The sequence below is a fragment of the Scardinius erythrophthalmus genome, assembly GCF_964197995.2.
Source record: "Scardinius erythrophthalmus genome assembly, chromosome: 11".
Taxonomy (NCBI): domain Eukaryota; kingdom Metazoa; phylum Chordata; class Actinopteri; order Cypriniformes; family Leuciscidae; genus Scardinius; species Scardinius erythrophthalmus.
This window is the reverse complement of record NC_138231.1, coordinates 11,249,381-11,262,867: the sequence shown is the minus strand read 5'-3', so window position 1 is coordinate 11,262,867 and position 13,487 is coordinate 11,249,381. Positions and strand designations below refer to the sequence as shown.

The 13,487-nt window shown below is 37.8% G+C and overlaps 1 protein-coding gene across 3 annotated transcripts in view; it reads left to right on the top strand.

Annotated features, from left to right (window-relative positions):
* Positions 1 to 13,487, top strand: part of ncoa1 (nuclear receptor coactivator 1) — a 70,457-nt gene that overhangs the window by 11,476 nt on the left and 45,494 nt on the right. For 2 of the 3 annotated variants that reach the window (XM_081377861.1, XM_081377859.1), the window contains exons 2-3: positions 1 to 173; positions 1,254 to 1,426. The gene's annotated coding sequence lies outside the window, so the exon portion shown is untranslated. The remainder of the gene's footprint in view (positions 174 to 1,253; positions 1,427 to 13,487) is intronic. The other variant, XM_081377860.1, reaches the window with a different exon arrangement.

Sequence of the window (13,487 nt, the reverse complement as noted above, 5' to 3'; positions counted from 1 at the left end):
GTTGCATTGAGCACCAATTTCCTCCTGCCTCCCTTAGTGGGATGGTTCTGCATGACAGGGAGGGTATGGTTCTGTAACCCCCCTCTCTGTCCTCCAGTCCCCATCCCATAAACCCAGTGGACCACAGCCATAGTGTTCCCCTCAATGTACATCCCACTGGAGCCCTAGATCAGGTAAGTCATCCACACTGGGCTTTACAGACACAGACTCTCAGTGACCCCAAGTAGGGCTGCAATGGTTAAAATGATAATCACGATTATTTTGCTCAAAATTATAATCGCGATAATTAATCACGATTATTCTCATTTGAGAAACTACAGAGAAAGAGTCAGTTAACGGTTTTGCACGAGTATTTGCGCAAATCCGCGCAGATTTGGTTTACACGAATTTCCCCAGCAAATGAATAAACATAATAACATGCTAAATTGGCCAGTGATTTGACAGCGATACCCGCCAAAGATCATTTTTAGCCACATTTGGCGGGTGTTCATTTCAAACCATCAGACTTCATTTAACCAACTACAACTTCCTCAGACAGCAAGCCAATACAAATGGCATGATTTAACGTTAGATGAGCGCTTTGTGATGCGTCTTCACATTAGATCTTCTAAGCGACACATTTCGGTTGAAAATGAGACAAAAGTAAAGATCCAGATCGCTCAGCAAATTCGTACAACAAAGAAAATTAGTCTACTTGTTGATACACACTGAAAACGGTCAGTGGCTGCCGTTTTCAACTGATTCACATCATGAAAACTGGTAAAAACTTAAACTTAAAAAAATAGAACCGTGAAACTCATTTAGAAACAGATTAAGTCACACAAACAGTACAAGTGGCTTGTGAAGAAACAGACGGGCTGTGTAACAATTTCATGCAAACAGAATATCGGTGTGGAGATCAGTGTTTTTTCCGCAGTGTAGAGCGCGCGCGCAGGGTTGCCAGATTGCACCGATTAAGTAAAACACGGGACATAACATAGGAAAAAGCTCTGTTTGGCTAATTTGGGAGATTTAAGCTATTCAGATCTGGCAACCACAAACATCAGTGCTAGTGGGGACTTGTTTACAATGCAAGATAATGCAAATGTCTAATAAAAAAGCGTTTTCAGGATAAAAAACGAGCAGGCAAATATCGCGACGATTTTTTCAAATTAATCGAGAGAGGCAGATATCGTTATCGCGATTAAAATACGATTAATCGTGCAGCCCTAACCCCAAGTATTATCTAACACAATACTTTGCTTCTACCACAGGTTACATTGGGTGTCCATTCTCTGCTGCCTCCCCCCGGTGGGATGGTTCTGCATGACAGAGAGGGTGTGGCGCCATAGCCCCCTCTCTTTGAGATCTCTCCCACCTCATAAACCCAGTGGACCACAGCCATAGTGTTCCCCTCAATGAGCATCACTCTGGAGCCCTAGATCAAGTAAGTCAGCAGATCATGCTGAAGCTCAAAGCTGTATTGAAATAACCTGAACCGGCAACAGCTGAGACTGTGGGTCCAGCCTTTTTATGTTTCATCAGGTGTTGTGGAGTAACTCACTAGAAGTTGTGATGGCACTGGACTGCGTTCTTAGTAGCGTGACAGTAGCTCAGCTGTTTTCAAAATAGTCTAGCACTTCTTCCAGTAACAAGCTATTTTCTCCAACTAGTGGTGGCATGACTAAAAGTTACATCACCGTTGTTTATGTCACATTATATCACGTGCAGCCTCATGTGTACCAAGGCAAAAATCAAATACTTGTAACATATTATTGGGTATTAATTTTAGTTATTCGGACCTTTTGTTCATGCATTGTTTTGTAGTGAAATAATTTGTTTGTTTGATTGTTTTCAAGCTGTTGTGTGCCTAGTAACTTGTCTTGGGGCACACAATAGTTTCGCTGCCATTTGTTTTCTTCTCATTTGGATAAAGGCTTCTATTAAATAAATACATTTAAAGTTAGAAGCAGCTTCTAAAACAGTAGTTAAAATAGTCCTCTGAATGTTGAAGTCACAACTGTCAACTAATGTCATCTCTGCAAAGGTAATCAATGAAGTCCATAAGTTGTTTCTGTTCAAACAAGGTAAGGTATTCAGCACGGCACAACTGCTTTAAAGCGTTTCAAACATGACAGGTATAAAAAAATGTCAGGACCCACTGTCCTTTTTTTTTTTTTTTTTTTTTTTGCATCTGCTAAAACTAGATGTGTTGTGGTTGATCAACAGACTTTACAGTTGTCATGGTAATGTAACCTGATTGTGCCTCCACTTAATCTGTTGCTGTTTTAAATTAGTTTAATTTCCGCACTCAAACTTAGGTGATTTAATTAACAGCATAGATTTAATGTATGTATGTTTCTTGACCCTTGTTAGTTAAAAAAGTTACACATAGGTCCATAGAGGACAAAAATGTCCATGTACAAAAACTGGCAGATTTTTGTTGAAGTAAAATAAATTTAAAGAATGATTTTTTATATATATATATATATATATATATATATATAGAGAGAGAGAGAGAGAGAGAGAGAGAGAGAGAGAGAGAGAGAGAGAGAGAGAGAGAGAGAGAGAGAGAGAGAGAGAGAGAGAGAGAGAGAGAGAGAGAGAGAGAGAGAGAGAGAGAGAGAGAGAGAGAGAGAGAGAGAGAGAGAGAGAGAGAGAGAGAGAGAGAGAGAGAGAGGTTTAAATTTATGTAAATTATTTGAATAATATTTTATATATATTATGAAACATGTTGAACTCTAAAGCTGCTAGAAAATCAAAGCCTTAAATCAAAATAAGTTGTGTTCCAAATTTGAGGGTGATATCTAAAAAAAATAGATTTTAGAAAAATTAGACTTTGTTTGGGCACAGTATCAAATTTTCCTCATTCGATGCCAGCAAAGCTCCACCGGTACACACAGTGGTTGGATTTGTGATTTGCAGTACAGTAGAATTTTCTCTCTCAAATATTACACACACACACACAATTTATTTTTATTACACACATACAAACCACACTCTGACATCCATATTACCAACACACCAACACAATTATACCTGCATAATTTATCCATTTGGCTCTAAAATATGCAGAATCAGAAAACAGCAATAAAGCGAGTATTGGTTGCAATAAACCTGAGAAAATGGCACCATCTGGTAAAAAATAGTAAAAAATAATAATTTTGAAGCCTTGCCAACAGAATGAAAGCCTATTAACAAAGACTGCATTATTTTATAGTAAAATGGCCCTAGGATTAAAAATTGCATTTGACCCCAATTTCAATGGGGACATTTTTGGTCCTGAGTGTAACTTTTTTTTTGTTACTACTAAATAGATTTATAGAGGTGAAGTAGTAAAATTCCAATAAAAATGTATGCACTTGTGCCAAAATGTATGCAGTTGGCATTAACACAGGCAAAACAAAACAAAACTGAAAAAGACAAAAATATCCATAAGGACACTCAAGGGTTAAATAACCCGTTTTTGCTGTTTTCTGTATTGTTGTCTTTAGACCCCTCTTCTTGGCTTGCTTGGTTTTTTGTTTTAGTTCCACCCACACTGAAATCTAATTGGGCTAAAGTACCGATCCTCATGCATATCAATCATCAAATAAAATAGAGGTTGATTTAAGGAAGTTAGGAAACATTTACCATTTTATAGAAGAGAAAGTCATAATTACTGGAGGAAATTAGCGACCTGTCTTGCATAACTGTGTTGGAACTTTCCTAAAAACTCCTGGACCTCACCTAACAGCATTTAATGTATTAATTATGAGTGCAGATCATAATTTTTTTTGGTCTACGTCAGCTGGGAGAGCATTGTGATTGGTTTCATTTTTAATGTATTAATTCTGAAAAAATGTAATTCATTCTGTTTTCACAAACAGGCTTATATTCTCAGTATGTAGTAGTCCCGGTTAATACGATTATTTCAAGTAAATCCAACCAGCTACATTAAACAAAAGATTTACCATGCCACAGATTAGAGGAGTGAGAAAGAAATGGGTGTTTTTTTTATTCTTCCACACTTTCACTTGAATTACATTGAATTAAAGCTCCAGTATGTGATTTTTTTTTACCACAAGAGGGCGCAGTTTCCAATAACAAAGGCGAAGCTTGATGACGCTATGAAGGAGGTGACGATGGGAGATGTCGTTTTTAATGCGTTTTCACCATCTAGCGATGTATCTAAATGGAATTAATGAATCATGATCACGGATGAGGTAATTTATTCGTTTTTGTATTACCTGTATGTCTGATCGTATTATTTTATGTCATCATAATTAATGAACTGCAAGGAACGTGAAATGTTATGCTATATTATCCCGTTACAACTTACAGCTATTTGTCAAATGATTTGTTGGGTTAATGTTGTGCAGTTTTACGTTTTTATGGTTAATGCCGTGTTGTTTAACGTGTTCAAACCAATATCTAAAAGTAAATTTGAACGAACATTTGCAAGTAATGACTAAATATATTTTTTTAACAACACATATCCGATTGTATTTAATTGTACTGCCATAATCTCGGTCACCACACGTGATAAAAAGCCTTACCGAAGTACAAAGAGCAATATAACTTTGTTTATAAGTGCTATTATTGACAGTTGCATCATGTCTTACCTGTCTATCAATACACTCGCGAGAGCATAGTCTCTGTCAAGTCCAAGATAGTCGCGCAGCTCTCTCCATCTCAAAAACGCCTGGCCGATATTTATCCAGGTTTTATTCCTTCGTTTGTCACACAGTCTGCGTGTATCAGAATATGGACGCTTTCGTTTTGTTGGCACTTCAATACTCGCCAAAGAGTAATCGTGATCCATAACAGCAATAACCATCTATAACCACCACTTCCGCATTTGACCATGTGATATTCCGGTGTGGTGGGTCATATTTTTTATTTTATTTATTTTTCTTCTTTGTCAGACGTCGTTATTGTTTATTGTGATAAGAAAAAAAAAATCAAAGTTGTAAAAAAAAAAAAAAAAAAAAATCCGGTGTGGTGGAATATCCGATCACATGGTCCACACCGGAAAACAAGGATAGAGCGGACATTGCGTCACTGAGAGGCGACGTTTCTTTTCCGGGACGGCCAGTTATTTAAAATCGGAATTTCTCTGAAATAAAAAATCTTTGGAGACTTTTGAAATATTGTAAGTACACAACTGGAGGAAATATATCACACTGTGCAAGTTATTTTCGGAAATTTTATTACAAAATTCCTACATATTGGAGCTTTAAAGGAGCTAAAAATGCAATAAATTAGTAAAGCACAAAATTGCAGCAGTATTTAACTCTGTGCACATTTTAAGATGCAGAGCTTACAATATATGCACACAGATGTAGGTAAAAGCCATCAGATGGTATACACAATAGTCATCAATGCACACGAGTCGAGTCATCAATATTACACAAGCTGTAATCACATGCAAAAACCCACGACTAAAATATAATTTGCTCCCTTTCCTAATGTATGGACAAATGCTCATGCTAATCACTAAGTTGCTTGGAAACCAGCTGAATTGACAAACCGACCTCTTAATATGAGGGTAATCACTGACTTGCATGAATTAGGTGAAGACCCTAATGGCTTCTCAATTCAGTTTGGAAAAAAGGCAGTTTGTTTAGCTTATATGATGATTGCATGAGCACGGCTGTGTTTTCTTTCAAAGGGTTTGTGCTGATTGTACGGGGCTCTGACACCTGCTTTCTTAGCTGTAGTCATCAGACTTTTCTTTACTGCTTCCGCATACTTAAGCTGTACTCTCCCAGCAATTTTCCCCATAATTATCGGATTTTGTTTGACATGTGTTTCGTGTTATGGAAACTGTGATCTTTTTCTGATGTCAACAGTACAGTGTTATGCAGTAAGTTTTGTGTAATTTAATGCTGGTTAAGCTCATTAACAAAAAAACAACATCAACAACAAAAAAAACATTTATAAATTAACAAACATTGATTCTTTATTTCCCAAACTGCATAAGAATGCACTGACCTTAGTTGAAGCTAGACTTGTTTGCATGCTACCGAAGCTAACACTAGCTATGTTTTCCATCCACTTATTTTTATGCGCCTTTTGGGATATTGCATAAAAAACACTGGATGGAAACGGCAAAGTGCACATAAATTGAGTCGGATAAACTTTTTATCTGATAAGAAAACATGCGCATAAACTACGATGGAAACACATTTACCATATAAATTACTCTGCGCATAAAAAAAAAAAATCATGTGACTTTTGGAATGGGACAGCAAAGCTGGACTAACCAGCGGACCGATCTCGTTGCACAGCATCTAAATTGCTCTTTTGGTTGTTCTGAAATGCCAAAGGAAAGACTGTTGTCTAAGTGGTAGATTATAATTATCTCCCAGAACTGTCTTACACGACTGCATTCCCAAAAAGCAGGCATCCACCTCCGAAAGCAAGTTAACTTTATTGCGTTTCGTCTGTACGCTCTGAGGCACAGGTCATTTATTATAGGCTATACTAAATCATTATATACAGTGGCTTCTCCTACTGCAGAAACTTCCATTTTTCTTAGTGATATTTAGTGCCAGTTTATCAGGAACGATTAATTTTGCTCTCTTCGGCTCACTGGGTGGAATCGGTGCTTTATTCGTAAAGGTTTTATGCTATATTCCAATTTTGCGCATAAGATACATTAACAGCTTTGGATGGAAACATAGCTACTGTGATTTAGAGCTGTTCAGATTCTCTCTCTTTGTTTGTAGTTATGTTACTTAGACTTAGTGCATATTGATACTGTAGTAAAGATTTTACAGCGAAAAGATATGTCCCATGACCTAAGGTTGTTGTTTTTAGAATAATACCAAAAGGTCTATTTACTTGCTAAAAAAGTGTAAACTATCAATGAGATGAAATAATGCATGTAGTAGATTGTGTACAAGAGTTTCTCTCAGCAACATTTGGAAATGTTGATAATTGTACATGCCTTAGAAATGTATGTATCAAATATGATAGAGTAGGCTTTATGGGGTTAAAGTAAACATCCTGAATCAAGGCATAAACAATGAATGTGTCAAACAATATGCTCCCATCCCATAGGTCCTTTATATTCACCAACCTCCTGAATAATAGATTTTAAAAATGTAGTTTTGCACATTTTGAGTGTGCCTTGAATCATGTCAGATTTTTACTAATAACTTTGGTTATATTTCTGCACTGGGAAGCTCACGAATCTTTAAATAAAAAATTGGATTAATTGGCACATCTTCAAAGAATGAGTCACGACTGTTGCTTCAGCCTCACACTGTGTTCAGATTTTCAGGCAGAGCCGTATACATTTTCTCTCTCCTCTCTATTGCTATGGGGAGGTAGACAGCAACAGTGACTCCACGGCTTCTCATGGAGCAAACCATTGACAGATCGAGGGGGACGGCTGTGTGCAGTCAGGCGTGGGATTTGTCCGTTTTGAAACTTCCTCGCTCCGCCGTTGGTCTCCTCTACGAGGGCCTCTCCCCTCTACTGTTGAACTGTGCCTCATTAGCTCACTTTTATGAGAAACCTTTTCTCTTTTCGCCTGGCGTGAGTGCTGATAAGAGTGTGTAAACAATGCTTTTCATCCCCTCTCTTTCAGTGCATGGTGGTCTGTCCCTCTCCCTCAGTGACATACGTTGCTGTCCTGTCCGCGCGCGAAGTGAAGTGATTAGTGTAGCTCTCGACGAGAAGGAGCCCTGTATCCTGGGAAATGGCGAGACACGCGGCCATAGTTCGTGCTGACAGAGGGGTTAGCGCAAGTGTCGTGGACTGTTCTCTGACCGGACAGGCTGTGTTGGCCAGCTTCATAGGTGACAGCTGAGCCCTGCCTCAGGTGCGTGAGTGAGCGAGAAAAAGAGAGAGCAAAAAGGAAAATCCCTCCCACTGTTTTTTTTTCTTCCATAAGCAGGTTGTTTACCTTTAGGCATACTGTGTGTGTGTGCGTGAGCATGCGTGCGTGCACATACGCGTGGGAGAGTGTGTGTGCCGAGCATGTGAGGGGACTGCAGGCCTCCCAGAGTTTCGTAGTTTGTTTGTGTGCTCAAGGAAGTGTGAGGAGAATGTACACATTAACATGGAGAGTGAGTGACCAAAGTGAGCACAGATTAAAATGTTATTGTGGATGTTGTGAGGATGATTATGAGGATTTTTGTGTTTGTACTTGTAGAAAGGGTGAGATCCTACATTTATGTCTCTTTACTTTGAAGTGTTCTTCACATTGTGATCTTTAGGATATTTCATCAGTGTTAAATAGGATAAGATTTATGTCAAATTAGGGTTAAATAGTTAGCTTTTCTGGGTTTTTCCTGGGTCAACAATGGTCTTCAGTGGTGGCGGACGAGTGGTTTTGGTTATTTCTGGTATCACATCTGGTTATATCTGGTTTTGTGTGTGTTTTTGAGTTTTGTATGTATATGCTTCTATTGATAAATCAATAGACCTTCAAGTTTATCAAAGTATCTGGGTAAACCCTTGTGATAATGGGTCTCTTCATACTTAAGATGAAGTCTCATTATACTCATGATATTCTACTGACAGGAAATGCAAAGATGTTAGATGTGTATGAAAAGAAAGTTTATTTAGACACAGTCACATGATGGCAGTGCCTCTTGGCAAAAAAAATAGGCTACCGTGTGCTTTTATCCACTACTTTCACTGATATTTAATTATAGCTCCGTTAAATAGCCCCACAACTTATTAGCAGATATACTATGAAAGCATCAGCTTACATGCAAACTTTCTCAACCAAAGACTGATGACTCAGAGTTTATAAACAGGATCAAGCTGACCTATAGACAAGATTTATAACTGTTCCGTCAAGTTCTATAATACAGCTTTGCAGTTAAAGCATTTGGTGAGGGAATTTGAAATCTTGATTGGACTTTGCCAAATATTTCTTATCTAGCAAGAAATATGAGCTTCAGCAAACAGCAGACAGTAAGAGAAAGACTAACTTCTCAAAATATTTTTCTTCTTAAAGTACAGTGCAGAGGTGTAAAAATGATGTCAATGTGAACATACATGCATTGATATATTGAAATATCAATCCTCTGGAAGATTAGGGCACACAAACATTATCTTTACAAACTGGAAATTTTGAAAAATGTGCTGTAAACCATCCAAAACATGTTTCAGGTAATTTAAGGTAAATATCTGTGTCCCATGTTTAAGGGCTATGACTACGGTTCTGCAAATGTTTTTGCACAGGTCACGCATCTGTTTCTTTTGACGTTAGCTTCAGCTGATGTGGTTAACTCGTGCAACATGAGCAGTGCGACTGGTTATTCTCAAGTCTAAGCACAGGGATCTTCATTACCAGTGTGGGTTGGTTTTACTCGGCACTTGAGCAGGGCTGAACACTGAGCACATTGGGGCAAGCTGTTGATAATAACAGTAAGGGCCGCACATGCACGGGAGTCATTATGTCCTGGTGGATTTTCTTAAGGATCTAGCCTAATTTCTGAACAATTTTGCTCATTCACATGCATGATCATGTTTCACATTCTCCAGAGCTATGAAGTGAAAGCTTGAGTGCCTCAAAATATGGGGAAGTAAACTCAAAGGTGCCTTTACTCCCTCCAAACCTTCTTAAAGAATTCTCAAATGTGTGAATTAGGGATTTATAATGGTATTGATTGTTTTATTATTTTCAGAAGATCCTTCATCAGTGATTAACATTTTGAAATGAGAAATTTGCTAAAGCTTGTTGTGATGCAAGTAAATTGCTGTCTCTTTCTACTATAGAGGCAATTTTCAGGTTCAAGTGTTTAAATGTCTGGGATTTTTATTTTATTTTATTTTATTTTTTCAATTTAAATGGGCCTGTTTAAGGCAAATTTGCTGGAAATGGAGCTGCCAGGGATTAGGGGCCGCTGGAGGTTTTCAACAGACCCACAATAGCAGCCTGTTCAGGCCTTGCAGATCAAAGCGCACTATGCCTGAGGAGCCAGCGCTGGTCTGGGTGGCGGCCTCCCCGAGTGGAGAAACAGAACACAAGATATGGCGAATGATCCTCTTCAAACTGAAGGGATTGACAAAGTTCCAGATTACTGATAGAGCAGGAATTACTTTGGAGTTCAGTCTTAGTTTGCTGTCCGAGGTTAGCATTAAATCATGCTGTTGAGGCACCAAATTATTGGGTGGTGTTAGTGGGTAACCTAGTGGGTAAACATCTGAACTTATAACCAAAAGGGTTATAGGTTCGTTCAGCTATTGAGATACTTGAGCTAAGCCTTAAAGCTCAAGATGCTCCAGGGAAAATCTGGTGCCATCATGTGAAAATTAAAATCTATCCATCAGCTTCTTTAGCTTGCATTTCTTTTATTTGAACATCACGAGTTAACATCTGGTGTTTTATCTGGTGTGCTGTCTTAAGTGTGGTCTTGCCATTTAAGTGCTGTTAACCTGGGCTCAGATCAGCCTCAGCCAGGCATTTTCATTCTCTGTATTGCAGTTGTGATCTTGTTTTTCATCATCATTGAAGTCTTATTAGCTGGAATAACATGCTTTTTATCCTTACCCAATATACTTAATACCCAATATATCTGTATACCCAATATTAGTATCAACGGGAACTGTAGTCTTTTGTTATTAAGTTTTGTTTGTAGACAAGTAAACGGCTCTGTTGGTTCTGAATACCCTTAGTGGTATGTTGTGCAATGGTATGTATGCTTCTATGCATCACTATCACAAAATGCTGCATATGCTTTGGTATTCCTTTAAATGTAAAGCTTGAATGTGTCCTGTTTCTATGGTTACATTCTGCAACTGAGGACACCTGATTCTTTTAGGGAACATTGTGCATTTGCCTGTGGTGGATGGATGAAGTACTTAAAAGCCAAACTTGAGTAAAAGTACAGATATCTTAACAGAAAACGACTTTGGTAAAAAAAAAAAAAAAACAATGTTGCTGTTACTATTACTAATGGGCAGAAATGCACTGGTCGACTGGCCTAAATCGGAACCGGACGGTTTTTACTCCAAACACACAATCAGCAACCGTTTTTTCGTTTTATTCTGGACGATCTTTATACCGGACTTGCACACATACTGCATTGCAGTCATTTCCCAAATTGTCGTTTGTGTGGAAATATTATGAAGTCTGTAAACAGGATGTTAACACATGCAGGCCAGAAACGGGACACGCTGTAGACGGATGCAAAGAGGAGAGGCAGCAGAGAAAATGCTGTACCAAGCACAGCGAGCTCACTGTTCAAGATGTTTGAAATATAGGTGGAAAAATGTAAATATTGAATTGGGGGTGGGGGTTTATATGAATGTATATCTGAAGGGAAACTGACTGTCTTCAGAAAAGTTGACATTTTCTTTTATCTCCGTATAAAGGATTTTATAAGCTGTTCCATAAGCGCCACCTACTGTAGAGAGTGATTCTTCATTCAGACTGTCTGCTGTTTTTGTTTTGTGCAGGTGTCTTATGTGGCATACTTTACTGTTTACAATATACAGTTTGAGCAACAATTAAAAAAAAACAGCATCAAGTTTGTGTTCAGTTTTAGCTGTTTCTTCCATTTGAAAATGAAATGAAAAATGGCAAAATGTTAATGTTTTTTTTTTTTTTTTTTTTTAAGTAAACAGTAAAAAATTAAAATCAAAATAATCAAGTTTCAAATTGTTTCATACTGTTTAATGTGAAATCTTTGGAAGACTCCATGATTGTTCATTCAAAGATTTAGTCAAAATTACAATTCTGCTAAATTCTGTGTGGTAAACAACACATGCGAACAAGCACACAAATGATTTGGAAATGGTACTTTGTCTTCCAAAATATCTTGCATCTTTGCATAATGCAGTCTAGCACTTCTTGGGCTGCGATGCTGAATAGCCTTTCACAGGCCGCTGAGGCAGGTAAAGGAGTCCATGTGATCCTTCCCAAATAAGATTAATATAACATCATCACTTTCCTCCTGATTGCTCTCCTCACTATAACAATATTTGTTTACTGTAGAAATTAAATATAGGTTCACAGATAACAGCGCCTGGTCCGTATGGATCACGGATCAACTGTGATCCGTTGCACCCCTATTAACCCTCTGGGGTCTGGGCTGTTTTTGGGGCCCTTGAGATGTTCTGGCATGCCCTGACATTTGTGCTTTTTTCAGTTGCTTATAAACATTAATGGCAAAGGTGTAAATTCACTCTATAAAGCACAAACAGGGCTACCATAATATGTGAGCCACGTGTATGTACATGTTTTAATTTTTGAGAGAATAATGTTTATGCATGGTCATTAAAAAAACTAAAAACTAAAATTTCTGAAATAAGGCCACAAAACACATAGTAAATATGTGTCAATAAGACTTTTGACTAATGGATATCCTCGCCTTGAGTTTTTTCTTCAAAATTATGTGAAAATAGTCTTGCTTTATCGTTCACATAAAACCATACATTGATATAAATTGATGTAAAACAGGTTTTGCTTGGAAAGCCAATATGCGAGGGGGCGTGAACGAGGAGTGGTTTACATCTTAGAATACAACGTCCCACCCACTCTGCATAATGACTCTGCATAATGAGCCATTCATTCAGGTGTGACACTGACTGAGCCACAATGCAAGGACAAAAGATATATTTAGGAGAAGACTTATATTGACCATTTAAGATTTTGCTTGCATCTATCTTGTAAATATGTTTTGCTATTTTATTAAAAAGGTTACAATTACAACAATAATTACAATTTCAACAATATTTCAAGTGTACTCTTTCTTTGTAAAAAAAAAATGATTATAGGCCTACATTTTATCTATGTATTCATTACTTTCATATTTCGCCTGACTGTAACGTTGTTTTCATGAAATATTAGGGCATATTGTTAATTTGCAGTTTAATACGTTGCTTATACAAATAGCCTTCATTTTATTTCAACATATTTCAGTCGATTTTTACTCATCTCAGTATAGCAATACAGTTTGCTGAAACATCATCATTCATTCACACACGCGATTTAAATTTAAACTGTCTTTGCCAGCTGTGGTAAACAGCGCGCATCTCTGCCGTTCATTCATTCATAAACAGAAACCCACGTGAAGAAATTCACGTGAGAAGGAAAAAACTTACTAGTATTCCTCAGCTCGCTCCTCGATATACCCGCACTTCTGAGGGACATTTTCCATTATTATTATTATTCCTCACAGCGCTGCAAGACGGTGTAAACAAGTAATGATCTGAATAAACTTGTGTGTTTTCTCGAGCTGATATGGGGGCGTTCACAGGATTGTGCGGATTGCCTCAGCCATTTGCGTTTGAATAGCGTGCGCTCTCCGTGGGCGGAGTCACATTACATCTGAATCAGCTGTAATTAGGTCGACTGGAATCGCTCTCTTTTAATACAGATTTCACAAGATGAGAATATTTGTTTTTTATATAAATTACTTCATTTAAAAGGAGAGAATTCAAGCTTCATGCCTGTGCGTCTGTATGCCTGTTTGACTGAGTATTCGCTGAGTTATTGTTCATTTTCGGACGCGTTTCAGAATGGACTACACTGGCAGAGAGAAGGCAGAACTCGCCTC